This window comes from Carassius gibelio, chromosome B18 (assembly GCF_023724105.1).
Source record: "Carassius gibelio isolate Cgi1373 ecotype wild population from Czech Republic chromosome B18, carGib1.2-hapl.c, whole genome shotgun sequence".
In the NCBI taxonomy this organism is placed as follows: Eukaryota; Metazoa; Chordata; class Actinopteri; order Cypriniformes; family Cyprinidae; genus Carassius; species Carassius gibelio.
The window spans coordinates 18,316,122-18,334,706 of record NC_068413.1 but is presented as its reverse complement, the minus strand read 5'-3'; positions in this window follow the sequence as shown (position 1 = coordinate 18,334,706).

Below are 18,585 nucleotides of genomic sequence, written 5' to 3'. Positions count from 1 at the left end.
AGTTTGAAAAGATGTCAGTCATCACAACACAGAAGATGATGAAGCCCTGTACTGACTGGGGTTTTGATCTTCTGTTCTTTGGACATGACAGTAGTTTCACCCGAGAGCTCAAAGCCTTTCTCTTTCCACAGAGACTGATTCTACAAGTCTGCTGACACTGATAGCGACTTTTGTCATTGAAATGAGGGACTTGTGTAATCAAGCCTGTCGAAATCGCCTGAAATCGCTTCCTGGAAATCATAATTTGTTATGATTAACAATCAAATCATATCATTTACAATTTCTGTTGCATAGCATTTTACACAAAATTATTTCCTCCAAACGGACTCTAATTGATACCACAGTTTTTGCTGTGTCATTTGGAACTAAACAGCAAAATTACTTTTCAATATCAAGTAAAAAAAAAAAAAAAAAAAAATGCAGGTTTCTAATGCTGTGTGAACACCAAAATCTAATGTTATTATTTGCGCGCATAGATTTCATGCAGAGACGCAAACTCCAGACGCGAATTAAGCGAATAAGCGATTAACTGTTATACTTTACACCCAGAAATTAAAAATATGTAGACTAATTACTCACTCCCATGTCATTCCAACACAATGTGACTTTTTTTTTTTTTTTTTTTTTTGTGCAACACAAAAGAGCATACTTTGAATAACGTTAGTAACCAGTTTTGGTGATTGGATCTCACTGTATATAGGAGACATTACAAATTAAAAAAAAAAAAAAAATGTTTTTTTAAAAGTTAAAAAGAGAGAAAAAAAAAACGCTTCTTTTGTTCCCCACTGACGTTGAAATGCCTTTTTTTTAGTGAACTTCAACCAGCAAGAAGAGTCTAAAAGACTCTTTATTAGATGTTCAGCCTATTCAACTGTTGTTTAGATCTCAGTTCTGAAGAGAATAAGCCTATCTATATTAATCTGGATAGATTTGAAAACGGCGATTTCGTTTTAAAACGCTCTCCGTCCACACTAGCGTTTTCAAGCGTTTTCCAAAAGTGTCTCATCCACATAGAAACATCAGAAAAAGTTAAATTTCTGCGCATGTGTAAAGCCTCAAAAAAAATAAAAAAATAATAAATAAAAAAAATAAGCTCACTGCAGATTATATAAACGGAACTGACATGATTCATTTTCATGCAGTTTTTCTGACAAGAAATGTTATTTATTTTATTCACGAAAAGAACTCACCATTCACTGATATCCGGTCGCACACATTCACTACTGTATGTCTGATCTATAACGCAACTGCCCTCATGTTTTCCCGCAAATAGCGATCTCGAGTAAATTTGCTTTCACCTTTGCAGGACTGTGATATGAAAAGTATGCATCCGAAAACTGAAAAAATGCTGCCTTCTGAGGTCGCATTCCAAGGAAGAAAGGCATCAAGTCACGTCCGAAATCAGTGTCAGCTGTCTTCTGAGATGCCTTCGTCTGGCCGGTTTTTGAAGGCACCATTATCCTTCGCTGCCTTTGATATCCCACAATCCTGTGCGTTTCATTATGTGACAGTTAAGCCAAAAAGTAAAGATGGCGTCTGAAAGTTGTGGTCGGTGGTCAGTTTGTGTGTAAATGTATGTTTCTGAACAACGTTTTCCACTTTTTATGTAATTTCTAGCGATAAATTAATTTTGCAGTAATTGCAGAAATATCCACTTAGTTATCACCAAAGCTCTCTATATTTTGCTGTCGATCATAAAATCATTACACTGTCTCAGAAGCCTGTCCAAAATCAGTTTCATGAGGTGCCTTCGGGCAAAAACGCTGTCTGCAAAGTCATTGCCTGATTAGACAGCAAGGCAGCGAGTCACCTGCCTAAGTTTTCGGATAGTAACACATATTTCCACCTTTTTCCTCAACACGGAAGTAAGCCTATGGCTGAGACTTCTGTTTTATTAGCCACTATAGGTAATTACAAATGGCAGTGCCCATTTTTGCGTCAGGAAAAAGGTAAATAGCAATAGTGTGAAGGTGCATAGCACATAACGTGCACAGTACCAGTATTAACACAGATATCTATTGGTATAATCAGCGTCACATGATTAAACTTGCATCATCGTCTTCAAAAGCCTCCGTTTTCACAGTCTACACTACAACGTGAAAAATATATTCTCAAATTTATCCACTTTGGACAGCATTTTCAAAAAGCTCAGTTTTCCTTGATAAAAACACTGTCTCAGTGTGGACGGAAGGTCAAAACAGAGAGAAAAAGATGAGATAAGAACGTGTGGACAAGAAAAGAAGATCTTAAAAGATCTTGACCTCTCATGTGAGCAGCATGAACTCACAGCATATATATGGTACCCTGGTTCTCCTGCCAGTCATTCGGATTTAATCTTCATTCAGTTCAATACCTTTGTGCGCTTTGACATGCCGATGACCAGAGTTACTTCAATGGAAAATCCATAAAAAGATTTTCAATAATACCAAACCACGAAATGTTGCCTTCGGCTGCCATTCAAGACCACTGATCCAAGGAAAAGTTTTTCCACACTGACTTTTCTGCTGCGACGTGAACTCATTTGTGTATTTGTGTAAACGGTAACAGTTGTAAGTCTCAAATCCAATTTATGCAACAAAACTACTGTCATTCTTTTAAGAGTCTCTATGACCTGGATGTTTTCTACTTCACAAATAATTTTGAAATTAAATGCATTAAACGCCCAGCAGGACACGCTTTTTTGAAAAACTCCAAACAAATAAAATGTATATATGAACTGGAAAAAATGGCTGATTTTTTTTTACTTTTCCCCTCATTCAAACAATACACAGAAGCGTTGACTTCTCATTCGAGGTGGCAAAGTAAAGTTTCTCTTCACCCTTCTGTGATCATAATGATATAATCACCTGTGCCAGGTGGCCGAGGGGGGATTTCATTACTGAAGTGTGAACGTTAATGACCAACTTAGTTCCACTAAATGACTCAAATGAGTCGCATGCTCCAGGCGACACTCCCACCCATATTTTCTACTTTTGTTGCCCGCTTTTTGACTCCTAAATCCAATATTCAATGTAGCTTTTGAGCAGCGATTGGAGCCAAATGTCATGAGCATTATTTTCGAAGCTAGAATCTATTTAATAAGTTTTTTATTAAATATTTTACTTATACATTTTGTGTATCATTTACTTCAAGTCCTGGAAATCATTATCATTCATGGTCTTTGCACGGTCATGGTTTCTATTTAAATACCGGCAAAAACCTGATTTACTTCATAAACCAACCTTGACTTGACATCAGGGGAACAAGATCTGCAACAAATGACTAAAAAGCGGTATCATGCATACCAGGCCAGTAGTTGGCAATGCCAATTTGTAAAGAAACACTATGAACATTAGACTCAGAAATGATGTAAATGAAAGCATCATTTCTACAAATTCAGGATTAAGGAGTTAACATGGAAACAAAAGTGGTATCGTTCTCAAAAACTTGCTCATATAAACCTGTTTAAAAAATGTTAATGTCCCGAAAATGCCAGTGTTGTGGTGTTTTGAATAATAATAAAAAAAGACTATTATTAAAGAGATTATTTTTAAAATATTGTTTTATAAAAGCCTCCTAAAATGTTGTCTTCTTTACAATCAAACTGGTTTGAAAAAAAATAATCATTCAAATTGATTTGAATTTTCACTCATTGGTTAGTTTTGAAGTAATAGTTTACTACTTGTTTTTTCTAACAGGGCAGCTTGAGTGTAGCTGAACTAGTTTAAATGATGTGTAGCTTGTAACTTTCTTCTATTTTGTTTCTTTTAACAAATCTGGCATCTCAGCTGTGGAGAGAAAAATTGCTGGTAAAAACTGCAACTCACCTTTCTTTAGAGACGAGAAAACAAACCTCAATCAGTCGGTCTGTACCCTTGGGTGCTTCATTCTTCGTCTAGAATGAGCTGATTCTGCATTTCATGCCTCTTTTTTTTATTCACTCACTTTCTGAGAGTACAAAGAGTTCATAAAATAGATACATAGTACCTCATAATGTGCCAGATCCTGTTTAGATTCTTGTTTGGCCTGATAAACACAGCCGTCAGAGCTGGTGTCTAGCCAGCAGAAAGCTGTCAGCATAGACAAGGCCAAGGACTGCTGGCACACAGCAGCTGTATTTTAGCCAACATCTCCTTGTTTGCTTCAAGAAGGAAAGCATCTGAGGAATAGCCTGATTTTCTGCTCCACGTCTAATATATTGAAACATCACCTCTAAGTACTATAAGAATAATTTACGGCACCTGCAAGTGGGACCATTGCAGTTCCATTGCTTTCTGAAAGGTGCTGCTGCTGAGCAAGAACACAAACACATGTTGTACCCCAGAATAATCAGCTTCATCAAGACTTCAGTGATGCAAATGTAACCTCTGTTATCAGGCCTGAATTTAACTGCGAAGTCTGGATAGTCTTCCAAACGCACAGCTATTGTGAAGAACCGATCCACATGACGAGAGCTGATGTTATACTTTCATGTGTGGGCGCTGAACACCACTTCAAGCTAAAATGAGACAGTCCAGTGATTTATTATGAAACTCAGATCAGCGGTTGTGTAAAGTGCACTAAACTATTGAACAGCTCATGTGTAGCCTGGCTATACATTCACCAGTACTGTTGTCATGTACAGTAGAGCAAATAAAAGATTCTTAAAGGTACAGTTTAACCAATAATGAATATTCTGTCATCATTTACTCACCCTCATGAGTAAATGTTTTTTACGTTAGTTATTAGTTTTTTTTTATGTGTTTTATCCTCTGCCCGGTTTCCTCTGTTTTGGTCTGTGATCGCATGACTTTACTAAACATTCGATCAGAGGTGCCTGATCGTTTGATTTGCGATCCTATACTCAACTGGTGGTTTCACTCTGCTGTGCCAGCTAAACTGATGCAAGTATGTCACCACCCTGGGTGTTTTTGCCTTTTTAGTAAATGTTAAAGAAAGCTTGGCAAACGGGCCATTTAGTGAGATCAAGAAAGAACAGGAGGGTCACTAACGGTTCTGTACCTGCGCTGGATGGTGTTGATCTGCCAGCGTTTCTTCCTGGTTCCTGTCGTCCCGTCTTCATCTTGATCTGTGTGGTGGACATCGCAGAATGTCTACACGAGGCGGCATTGTGGAGAACGGGGAGTTAATATAAAACTTACGATCCCTTTGCTTTATCTTCTCAGTCTTCTTCTGGCTCTGCTTCAGAGTAAATTGCATTGATCAATGCGAGATCTCTTTCAAACAAGACTTTTATTTTGAACTATTTCTTCCTCTCATATGACTTTTTTATTTATTTACTGAGACTGTTTTGTTTAACCCAGTTTTTTCTTATAATGGTCAAGCTAATGATGTTCTTGTTACTACTGAATCTCGGGTGCTCTCTTCCTCTACTGCTAGCAGTTTTTCAGCTGCTTTTGATTTACTCCCATTAAAATCATCGATGGAGTCTCCATGTTCTGACATGTGACCTGAGGAGTTGGTTATCCAGTTTAACTCTACATGCTCTGATATTTTGAATTATGTGGCTTCGTTGGACATTTTGTGGCTTCATTGTTGCACATATGAGGACTTCTGGTTCATCATTATTCCATCTTCTTTATTTAGGTAGGTGATGGATTCAATTGGTACAAGAGTGATATGTATTGTTTATAGTTGTTTGTCTACTGGTATTGTTCCAAATAGTTTCAAACATGCCATCATTCATCCCCTTCTTAAGAAAGTAAGTCTGGACTGGTGGACTGGTGTTCGTCTTATCTTAAGGGTAGAACCATTTCAATCAGTTTGGGAAACTACTCTTTTTCTGTTGTAATGTTGACGTGTGGGGTTCCTCAGGGCTCGATTTTGGGGCCCCTTTTATTTTCCCTTTATTTGCTTCCATTGGGAAAGATTTTTGATAAGCACGGTATAAATTACTTTGTGGATGCTGATGATTCTCAAATGTATTTCCCTTAAAAATATGGGAGCAATCTTCTATTGAGTCTTTGTATAACTGTTGGCTGATATGAAGTGTTGGTTGGCAAGCACCTTCTCCAATTTAATGACAAATCAGAGTTTATTGTTTTTTGGTCAGAAAGGATGTGGTATGGATTCTAATGATAATCTGTTATTGCTCCCTGGGAAAAAAATGTTCTTCTGTGAAAAGTCTTGGCTTTTTTTTTTTTTTTGACTCAGAGCTTAAATAAGATTGCCAAATTAATGCTGTTGTTAAAAATAGTTTATTTTATCTTAGATATATAGCTTAGTTGAAGTCTATCCTCTCTTTCCGTGATTTGGAGAAGGTTGTTTAGCCTTTGTGTCTTCTCGTCAGGATTATTGCAATGCTTTGTATCTGGATGTGAGTCAGGCTTCTCTCTCTTGCCTGCAGCTGGCTCAGAATTCAGCTGCTAGGCTTTTAACTGGTACCAAAAAGACAGACCATATTAACCCTGTTCTGATTTTACTACATCGATTCGATACAGAATTCAATTTAAAGTGTTGTTATATGTTTTCTTGGCACCAGAGTATGTTTCAGATTTATTTTTTTACATCAACCTTTGAGATCTCTTCGCTCTAAGGATCAACTGTGCCTGATGATTCCTTGAACACGCTTGAAATGTAGAGGAGATAGAGGTTTTCCATAGCTGCCCCTAAACCATGGAATGAGCTTTCCCTCTCCTTAAAAACATCTACTCTATGTGCACTTTTCAGAGGATGTTAAAAACGTATTTATTTTATTCGGCTTTTAATGTGTTGTAATGTGTATGTATATGGATTGTATTTATTAGTTTTTTTCTCTTTCATGTACAGCACTTTTGTGCCCATTGTCGTTTTTTAAAGCACTCTTGAAATAAAGTGCGCTGAGTTGAGTTGAGCTGAGTTAAAAGTGTTCACCTAGAGAATAAAGATTCCCGTGTTAGAAAACTGTTCATTAACTTCAGCTCAACATTCAACACAATAATCCCACAACGGCCATTAATTAACTAAACTTGCTAGGCACTAACAACCTGTTCCTCAATGTGAGTAAGACAAAGGAGGTTGTGATGGACTTCAGGAGAAACTCATTTGACCCCCCTCCCCCAGTGACCAACGACAGCTCAACTGTAGAGAGAGTCAGCAGCACTAAATTCCTGGGGGTGCACATCACTGAGGATCTCACCTGGACCACCAACACCATGTCAATGTTCAAGAAGGCCCAACATTGCCTACACTTTCTCTGCCGGCTGAAAAGAGCAAGTCTCTTTCCACCCATCCTCACCACTTTCTACAGGGGCACCATGTGTGCTGACCAGCTGCATCACCGTCTGGTACAGGAATTTAGTCTCACAGACCATCTCATCTCACCCCCTCCCCCCAAACACACCCCAAACTTACCACATCACAGAAAAACTGTCTGAAACTCTCTTCTTTTCAGAGCAATTCGGAGTACACAGGTGAGTGGGCCTGTACAAACCACCTGTAGTAACACAGTCTCCTCTATGTGCACTAGACACTTTTCACACACTGCTGTGTGGACATAATCCCACAAAAGACTCAGTAATATGTGTATGTTTACATGCTCATGCACTACAGATCATCGTGCACTGTTCCCCAGCCAGCTGCTTGACTAATGATGTTTCTCTTTGCACATGTAGAGTATTATTATGTGAAGCATTCATGTAGTCTGTATTTTTTAGTTTATGTATAGACAAACATTTATATATAGTATATTTAAAGTCAAAATCTGTCAGTAGGTTAGTTGTGTATATGTTTAGTGTTATGTGAAGCATTCGTATAGTCTGTATTGTTTTAGTTAATGTTGTTAGGACTGAGTTGTGTTGGTTTGAGTGTTTCGGGTTCTTTCTCTTTGGCAGGTGCTGTGATTGGAGAGTGACTGGAGCACACCTGATTGTCATTATGGCTGTTATTTAAACCTGTGGCTTATATTATGTTTTGCATCCATTCACTAGCGCTGAACACACTTCGCTCTGTGCATCCATTCACCTGCATTTCATACCGATTGATATTACTGATATGGCTACTGACTTTTGTGGCTGTTTTTGGTTATAGTTTCTCATCATACAGAGGGCAATGGCATTGACCTAATGTATATTTATATACTGAAGTGGCAGATTATTTCTGAAGTTCTCAGATGTATTTATGATAAGAAGAGCTGTTCAGCTGCAACCTCAACTCATCATTATGGTAATTCTTAATGAAACCACCAATGAAATACTGGAGATAACACTGTGATTTTATTTATTTATTTATTTTTTACAAAATAATAAACTGTACAGAAGTGAAATGTTAAAAAAATGGTGATTACAATAAACCTTGCAAACTAGTGCAACACTGCAAGCAATCGCTCCAGTGAACACAAAACAACTGAATTTCAAGGGCATGTTATAACATCAAATATCATGCTGCTTTTCCTTCTAACAAGGACAAAAAGAACAGAAATCACCCAGCCTACAAGCTTTTGTTGTGCATAAACTATGATGCACATATTCCTGTTAGAAAGGATAAAAGAGAAAATCACATGTCAGTCAGGTGACAATAACACTCAAAGCGCTTTACACTCAGGCCGTGAATGTAATTGAGATTTGTCTGTCATGCCGGTTTTGTACCAAGCTTAAAAATAGATAACTATGGCCCTGTAAATTAATTCTAATGCAGAAAATAATAATACTATATATATATATATATGTATAGAGAGAGAGAGAGAGAGAGAGAGAGAGTCAGGTCCATATATAGGATATACTTGGTAATATATAATTAGAAATATATTCCCTTTCAACTTTTATACCAAAAAATATATATTTCAATAATAAAAAAAAACCTTTACAATTAATCCAGAACGCATCAAGATTAATTTTTAATGAGCCAAAAAGAATACACGTCACACCTCTGTTTATCAATTTGCACTGGCTTCCAATAGCTGCTCACATGAAATTCAAGGCATTGATGTTTGCTTACAAAACTACCAATGGCTCTGCACCCATTTACCTAAATTCATAACTTCAGATTTATGTGCCTCTAGAAGCTTGCGTTCTGCAAGTGAACGTCACTTGATTGTGCCATCCCAAAGAAGCACAAAGTCACTTTTACGGACTTTTAAATTAAATGTTCCCTTCTGGTGGAATGACCTCCCCAACTCAATCCGAGCAGTCCTTAGCCATCTTCAAGAATCGGCTTAAAACACATGGTTTTTATGCATTTAGCAAACACTTTTATCTAAAGCGACTTACAGTGCATTCCCGGGGAATCAAACCCCCAACCTTGCTCTACCAATTGAGCTACAGGATGCACATATTTTCCATCTTTATTTGACCATTTAACTTTAGCACTCTAATTGTGTTATATTCTATTCTATTAAAAAAACACAGTTTCCCCTTTTAGACTTGCACTCTATTCATTTGCTGCTTGTTTCCTTAAAAAAAAAAAAAAAAAAAAAAAAAAAAAAACTAACTAGCGTTGTAATATTTTTGTATTCTATCTTTTTTTTATTATTATACAATTACATTTTTTTTTAAATACATTTCAGTAATATATTGAAATGTAAGTATATTGAAAAGTATATTGAAAGAAAATATATTTGCATAAATAAATTTTAAAACATATTTGAGGAAATATTTAATGCATTTTGTATTTAAAAATATATCTATATATATTTGGGATTGCATTCTTATCCATTCCCCATGGCAATATTTAATTAAATTGCTAAAAAACAAATTGCTCCAGCTCTTTCAGTTCAAATAGGTACAATTTGTAAACACTCATTTGCACCTTTCCACAGATTCCCAGAGATTCTTTGATTAGGCCTTTCTGACACATGTGGATTGTTGTGCAGCTTTGGCAGTATGTTTTATTGTCGTTGTTGTCTTGAAATTTAACACAAGTCTCAAAACTTTTGCAGTCTGAAATTGGTTTTCTCAAGAATTGCCCATTGGCTTCATCCATCTGCCCCTCAACCCAGTGCCTGCTTAAAAAGCAAGGACTTGCTACCACTACCCTGTTTCAGTGTGGGAAAAAAGTCTTTATGCATTCAGCAGACACAGTTATCCAAAATAACAATGCATTCAAGATCAACACATATTCAAACCCATAATTTCAGAATCACAACTCCACTGTTTGAGCTAAATAAATTCATGCAGTCCATCAAACATGGTTGCAAACATGCCATATTCTTTTTAGTTATTGTTTTTAGAAGTGAACTCCTTGCTGCTCTGTGGGATATTTTAGATATGTTGTTTAAAACTCAAACCCGACTGCTTCTCATGACCCAGACATTTCCAAACAGAGATGTAGATGCCTTTGTTAGTTTTTACATTGCATCTTCAGTAGGAAAATGCACATTGTATTTGATGTTCAAACATTCCGTTGTGGTCTGTGTTGTTTATTTATTTTTCCCTTCATGCACCTCAATAGGAAAATGTGCATCACTGATGTCACGCCTTTAAACCCTTGAAAAAGCGTTTTTTTATTATTTGGTGTGATTATTTTTCAATGTTTATTTTAATCTCCATTTAATTTGCATTTGGCCTCTGGAGTGTTGTTTTTATATCAGTTTACAGTGGAATAAAAACAATATATTTGATGTCACTGTAAGTAGTGACAATCACAAAACTGTCTTTATTAATGTCACAGTTAAGAAGTTAGTATGACTATGTGAATGTCATTTATTTCTGTGATGCACAGCTGAATTTTCAGCATCATTACTCCAGTCTTCAGTATCACATAACCCTTCAGAAATTATTATAATATGCTGATTTGCTGCTCAACAATAAATAGATAAATAATTTTATTTATTTTGTATTTTTAAATGTATTTATTTGTTAATTAATTAATTAATTAATTCATTCATTCATTGGTATTTCTGTTTATTTTAATTATTATTTATTTATTTGAAAATGAACACTTGTATTCAGCAATACATCAGAACCCTTTGAAAGGGTACAGTACCTGCAAACTGAAGGCTTTTGTACCATTTTGTGAGAGTTTACATGGACTGCTGCATTGGGGTCTGACGAACCTATCATGAATTGATCTCTTAGTAATACATCTTTATCTTCTAGGTGTCACCTCTATGCTTTAACCTGGAGAATAACTCACAAAGTTAGAGCGTGATTGATTTAATAGACGGCATAGCATCCCGGCTACAAATGAAAAGCTGCACCCTCAAGACTGCAACTGGACGTCACTAATGGAGTTACACTTGGTGATTTTGAGGACCAAAGCTCCAGGTTGCCTACAACATTTCTGATTAGATTGATGTAGGATCTAATTAACTTGACGAATATGTCCTTTCCGTCAGCCAGGTGTTCCTGTTTTATTGTTTCTGTCGCAGCCGCTCAACCTGAGGTCAGTCCGGTCAGCTTTGCCAAAAGTGTGTTGTACAGAGACCTTATGAAAGACCCTTTGAAATTATGTTTTATGTTTTTATTTCACAGCAAACGGATCAAAGAGTTCAGCAGTAAATGTATAAGTGCAATAAACATGAGAAACTTGACAAAAACAAACCGTCCGCTAATGAAATTACTAAACAATGGGGTTTGAAGGGTATGTTATAACAATAAATATGATGCATTTTCCTTTTGAGAAAGAACAAAGGGAAAAATACACAGCATGACCCAAAAGAGTATGTTTTAACATTAAATATGAGACAAACTTTCCTATTCACTATGCATGGAAATAACTAACAAAGAGATTAACAACTTTAGTCCTTTCCAGACATATATATGAGGTAATTGCTGATGTGTATGTCTGTAATGTTTATTGTCAAATCTAGGATTATTATAAAAAAAAAAAAAAAAAAAAACGAAAGTAAACTGTATGAAATGTAAGATGACGTACAGGTCTGAGAGGGGGGCAGTGCATTAACTGCATTAAAATATTTTAATTGCATTCTATTTTCATAATTAATTAATATGTAAAACTGACCATATATATATATCAGGGCTTTTTTCACTTTTTTTTCAAACTGAAAAAAAAAATGAAAACATTTCAGAAAATATTAAATGTAAGCATAATCTGGTTTTAGGAGAAACTCACTAAAATGTTACATAATTTAACACCAAGTGTCACATAAAACGTAATAGTTTACATTAGAAATCTTGTCATCACATATCGTCTGTCTCAATCAAACAATGCATCAATCAATAAATACTGACAAGTTCCACCCTTCACCCTTCCAAAATTAGGTGCTTGTGTACCATTTTGTCTAAAATCATTCATTTCATAATTTTTTTAAAGACATTTCCTAGTTCAACAAGTCTTAAAAACTGTATCAGGTTCAGGCTGAGGACTATACATCATCTTTCCAGTAAAGTGCTCTGAGCGACTGCAGAAGAAAGCTATCCTCATCAAGCAATGTCTACTTGAGACACTGAAGACGAATTGATTTTTTTTTTTTTTACCCACCAATTGCACCGTATTGTGATATTCTATGTGCATTTCCAGCTAGATCAGCCATACATTTCCTTTTTAACAAACTTTTTGTGTATTTTAAAGCTATGTGATGTATTTTCCCAATTAATGCTATTTGATGTGTACAGATCTGCTACACAATAAGGTGATTTTCTTCCTTATGTAATGTGTGGGAGGAAAAGACAAGATCCTGACCACAAGCATCGCTTCTGCCTGTCTATATACAAAATAACAAGCAGACAAATGGACCAAAAACAGACACCCAGCCCACACAATATATACAAATTAAATGAGCAGTCTGGTTGTATTGAGTTCATTGCTTCAGTACGATGTCTGCAATAGTCTTTCTGTTTAAAACCACTTACTACATAACCAACAATAGTTTTTGAATCCTGGGATACTTCATACATAGAAGCAGAAGAAATAATAATAAAAGCCAGCACTTCAAAGCACTTATACCTGAGGTTTTTCACAGACTTCCTGCATTTACACTCCATTTTCTGCATTCAAATGGTATTTCAATAGTTAGCCAAAGATTCTTTCAGACAAACCCCTGCTGGAAAACAGCTCAAAACTATCTAACAGACTGTCTGGCATATAGCTACACTTTAAAGGCTGCCCTCTCAAGACAGCAGTGGTACAGTATGTCTCCCCAAATCATTCAGTCAATAAGCTGAGAAAATGTCAGTGGAAGTGTATCATTCTTCTGCATCAACGGTTACATTTCCCCTTCTCCCACTAAAACTCCTTATATACATTTTCACAGTTTCGCTTGCTCAGCTGCTAAATATTCAACATATACTGCATTTTATTTCCATACTTGGAACCAGAAACACCCTCCCTAAACATCCGGACCAGACGGCCAGAGAATAAACATGCCTTCTTTACGATAAACAAAAAATCCTTCTGGGTTTTTGATGGGAATCAGTGTGATGCAAACTTACAAGTTAGAACAAACAAACAAATAATTGGCAGAATAATTTGAGATTGTATCATTTATGCATTTTTTTTCATGCCTGGAGCTTTCATTTCATCTGGACATGTTCGTACACATGAGATTAAATACTAGTGATTTATTTTGAGAAAAAAAAAAAACTGTTAAAAATATCTTTAACATCAGCCATCTAATGGCTCCATCGATATTCATGGTCCACATGCTGCTCACTATCATCTTTTCCTCTGTGCCCTGAAACACCAGAGTGAGATAAAATCGGGCATTAAACCAATTCTGTGATTCACTACCGTTGCACCCAAGGAGTTAAATACCCATATTGGCCGAAGGTACAGTGGCCGAGTCAGCTCAACACGCTGCAACTTAAGAAAACACATGCAAATTGAAAAACATCAGTGAGTGAAGAAAACAACCTTCTTCATCAGTTTGACAACACAAGTGTTGCAAATCATCACAACACATGCATATAACGAAACGCGCTGCACATACTTCACAACACATGCATATAGCGAAACGCGCTGCAAATACTCACAGCACATGCACATTAAGAAACAATTAATGAAGCATTAACCTTGAAATTATATTTAGTTGAGAATATTAAAGTTAGCCATCTTAAGTAACTTTTTACATTTAATCATGTAATTATTCAGCTTATTTAGGCTAATAATTAATTAAAAAAACACCATGAAAAAAATAATAACCTCACCTTTCAGTTCACCAACAACTCCAATGACCAGTAGCCACTGCACGATAAACAAATCCAAGACAGGTCCGACACTTTTTGAGGTCTCCTTGAAACATTTCCATTGTAGCCAGTGCTATTTGCAGCGCATTTCATTATATGCATGAGTTATGAAGGATTTGCAGAGCGTTTGGTTGTATGCATGTGTTGTGATGATTTGCAGCGCGTTTTGTTAAATTCATGTGTTGTGATGATTTGCAGCATGTTTCGTTATGTGCATGTGTTGTGAAGGATTTGCAGCGCGTTTCGTTATATGCATGTGTTGTGAAGGATTTGCAGCGCGTTTCGTTATATGCATGTGTTGTGGTGATTTGCAGCACGTTTCGTTATATGCATGTGTTGTGAAGGATTTGCAGCACGTTTCGTTATATGCATGTGTTGTGAAGGATTTGCAGCGCGTTTCGTTATATGCATGTGTTGTGGTGATTTGCAGCACGTTTCGTTATATGCATGTGTTGTGAAGGATTTGCAGCGCGTTTCGTTATATGCATGTGTTGTGAAGGATTTGCAACACTTGTGTTGTCAAACTAATGAAGATGTTCTCTTCAATTGCTGGTGATTTTTTAAATTTGCATATGTTTTCTTAAATTGAATTTTAACTGTCTCGGCCACTGCATGAAGGCCTTGTTTTGTCTACATATTCAGATCTGTGAACAATATCTCTCCTTCTCTGCAGGCAGCCTACATAGTGCTCAGTAAGGCATCAGCTAATCACTTTCTGGACTCTTCCTCACCCCGCGATGCTCCTGTCCCCCAGCGCAATCCTCCAGTGATAACAAGTCACTGACACCTTGACAAAGTATTATTTTGTAAGTCAAGAAAAAAAGATTAACCCTGACTGTATTTACCCCAGCAGGAGGTCTTAACTAATTTACATTCTCCTGTTTCGATCATCACCTTATGTTCACAGCTAATTGAATCCTTGGGGAGCCAAGATCCCCACAGTTACACAGAATTAACACTGAGATGCATATGTGCATTTGTCACGCACTCATGATTCTGGAGGGGGCACGCACGAGTGGTGGTGTGTGTGTGTGTGTGTGTGTGTGTGTGGGAGGGGGCGGTGGGGGGGCACTCGTCATGCTTGTCATTTGACACACAGCAGCCAAGCAATGTAGAGGCCTAACTGATATAGTTTTATTTTATTTTTCCTTTTTATTCGAAATATTTACAAACGTGGCAACTATATCAGGAAATATCTTGATTCCCAAAAATCGGTGTTTTGCACCTCTATAGATAATGTTATTTGATCTATAATGGGTGATCGGCAAAGTAGATTAATTAACTACACATAAAAAACTGTCTTTTTACTTAAGTACCAGATATGGGTGTCATGCCATAAAATATTTTAATACAACTCACTTTGTATTTAATGTGAATTTAATAATATTGTTAATTAGTAATTATTACATTCATTTTACAGAGGGCAAAGAGCATTTTCATTCAGTCTAGCCAGAGTTCAGGCCCTCTCAAAAACTCCCATTAAAATCACTGAAGCTGTTTACTCTGTGAAATGAATATGTTGTACAGTGAATGAGTGAACGATACACCGCGTTCTAGCGATGACTCATCTGAACGTCTCTGATTGGTCATTGCATTCATAAGCTCAACAGAATCATGTGTGATTGGTTATAATGCAGTGCTGGACAAATACACCTTTCTCTGGCTCAGAACCTCCCAAAGCGCAAATGCAGATTTGGATTTAGCAGCTGAATGATCAGTGTGATTGTATCAAATCTAAAATATATATATATATATTATTTGGCTATTTTTTGTCTTTAGGAAGCTGCATTCAAAACCCTCATGGCTCAGAAATCTGAGCGGGTACGTGCCCCCTCACTTTGAATGAACATGATGCCTCTGCTAAAGTGATTTTCTCATTCAAATCTGCACTGAACAGGTTTAATTCATGCTAAGTTTTACCGGACAACCAAAACAGATAAAAATAGAAAAACCGGTCAGAACGTGAACAAAACCAAATGCTGGATCATTCTTGAAAAGTATAGTTACTAAATTGCTTTATTTCTACACATTACAGAATGATTTAAAAGCATTCCACATTTTTTAAACATACTTTACACACTGATAGACATTGCATTGATTAAAACTGGCCTGTCCTAACCTACTGAAATTAAGAATTAAAGATTTATGACATACTGCATTGATCTAGAGTCTTTATTTCCTCTGTTCTCACATCTCTATAACCTTCCTCTCAAGTCTCTTAGTGATTCAGTGAGGAAAAATAAATAACAAGCTTGGAATAACGAAAGGACCAAGCTCTTGATTACACTTAGAGGATTGATAACCCATTGAAAATGTTCATTGATTATGCAATTACAGGGTCAGCTGATTGATGTGGCATCAAGTAATGCTTTATCACACATTAATCCGTGAGATATATAAATGAAGCACTGTGACGTGTCCTCATCCACTGGTTGTTCTCAAAGCATAGCTGCTGATCAAAACAGAAAACTATTTTGAGTTTACAAGACTCTTAAATGTAACGCACACACAAAATACTGTAAGTGTGCTTACATAACTATAATGCTAAATATGCACTGTAACATTTCTCTGTTGGTTTGAGCATCCCAACCAGCCCTGGGAGGCCTATAATTGTCTGTTAGCATTCTCATTCACTTCAAAGGAAGCTGCTCGACCGGCACATAATCTTTTAAATGATGCAACCTACATTTTACCATCCTTGCTCATAGACACGGAGATTATGCTATTATATATGATATTGTACTGTTTCTTAAAGCATACAACTGACATGTAAACTAGACAAGTCAGCTCACTGTGAGCGAAAAAAGGCCTTTAAGTGTACCTAAAGATAAACACTTCCATTACTATGTTTCTTAACACACTTAAGTACACAAAAATTGCACTTTGAAATAATTTAAATGAAAGGTTTTACTTTAAAATGCATTTTAAATATTACATTTTGGTCATGTTTTAAAGAAGTGCACTTATTTTGATGTGCTGATTAAATAAACGCTAAAGCACATAAACAGTACTTAATTAGCACAATAGATTAACTGCAGTGTGTTTTTTTATATTACATTTAAACTTAAGTATATCAAGTGCAACTATATCATTGTGAATGTGCATTAACAAATATTTAAATACAAGTTTCAGTACAAAGTAAATTATAGCATATGATGGTTTAACATGAATAATTGTCAGTACATTCAGCAGTAACTTTAACCACATATCAAAGACAATAGAAATAACTATAAAATTAAAGATGTTTAGGTTGGTCAAAAATATCCAAACAACTGCATTTAGTCCAAATTAATGACAGAGCAAAATTATCTGACTGGGGCTAAATCACTGACTCCTGTGTATAAACTCATTTTGGGCCCAAACCTCAATCCCATATTGTGCCTACACTGAAATGTGGGCTGAGAGTAAATAAATCCAATAAAAGCCACAGAATCTATTGCCTTTGGGCAGATGATATGTACTATGGCATGTGTGACTGTATGTGTTTGTGTGTGGGGAGACTGCAAAGTCATAAATCAGAGTTTATTCGCATTTTGGAATCAATTTTAGATTCATGGCATCACGGAAAAGAAGCAGGCACTTGCTGGGACAGGGGTTGCTGATGGGGTAACCCTGCAATCTCTGCCAGCTTTCTGTCCATCTCACCATGTTCCTTCTCAATGGGGATGGATGATAAATCAGGAGGGGGCCCATGCATAGGTTTTGGCACCCCCTGCACAAACAAGATGCCCTTTACACAAATGGCCACCATAATCTATTCTGGACTCATTGGTTTGACATTCTCAGGCAACGTTTTATGGTGGGTCCAAAGTTGATACACTTTGGGCTTAAGGTTTAAGCCCCCAAATGCGTTTGTCCATGGGCTCCATGTCGGCCCCATCTGAATTAGACCCTATGAATCTCTTACAGAATCTGACAGGGGACAGTTAGCTGATATGGATCCCATTTGGGACCCAAACCTCAAGCCCACATTGTGCCAACACTGAAGTGTGGGCTGGGAGTGAAAAGATCCATTAAAAGACATAGAATCTACTGCTGTTGGGCTTATGATGTATATTACGACATGTGCAACTGTGTGCATTTGTGTGTGGGAGACTGCAGAGTCATAAATCAGATTTTATTTGCATGTAGGAAGGCATTTTAGATCCATGACATTTTGGATAAGGAGCAGATGCTTGTCATCACAGTTGAACAGGGGTTTCCAATGGGGTAATCATGTGGTCTCCACAATTTCTCTCAGCATGCTCCTTCTCAAGGGTGGATATATGATAAGTCAAGAGGGGGCCAACGCATACGTTTCGAGGCTGCCTGCACCATTCTTGAAAGTGACGTGACATTCAGCCAAGTATGGTGACCCATACTCAGAATTCGTGCTCTGCATTTAACCCATCCAAAGTGCACACACACAGAGCAGTGAACACACACCTGGAGCAGTGGGCAGCCATTAATGCTGCGGCACCTGGGGAGCAGTTGGGGGTTCAATGCCTTGCTCAAGGGCACCTCAATCATGTTATTGCCAGCCCGAGATTTGAACCCACAAACCTAA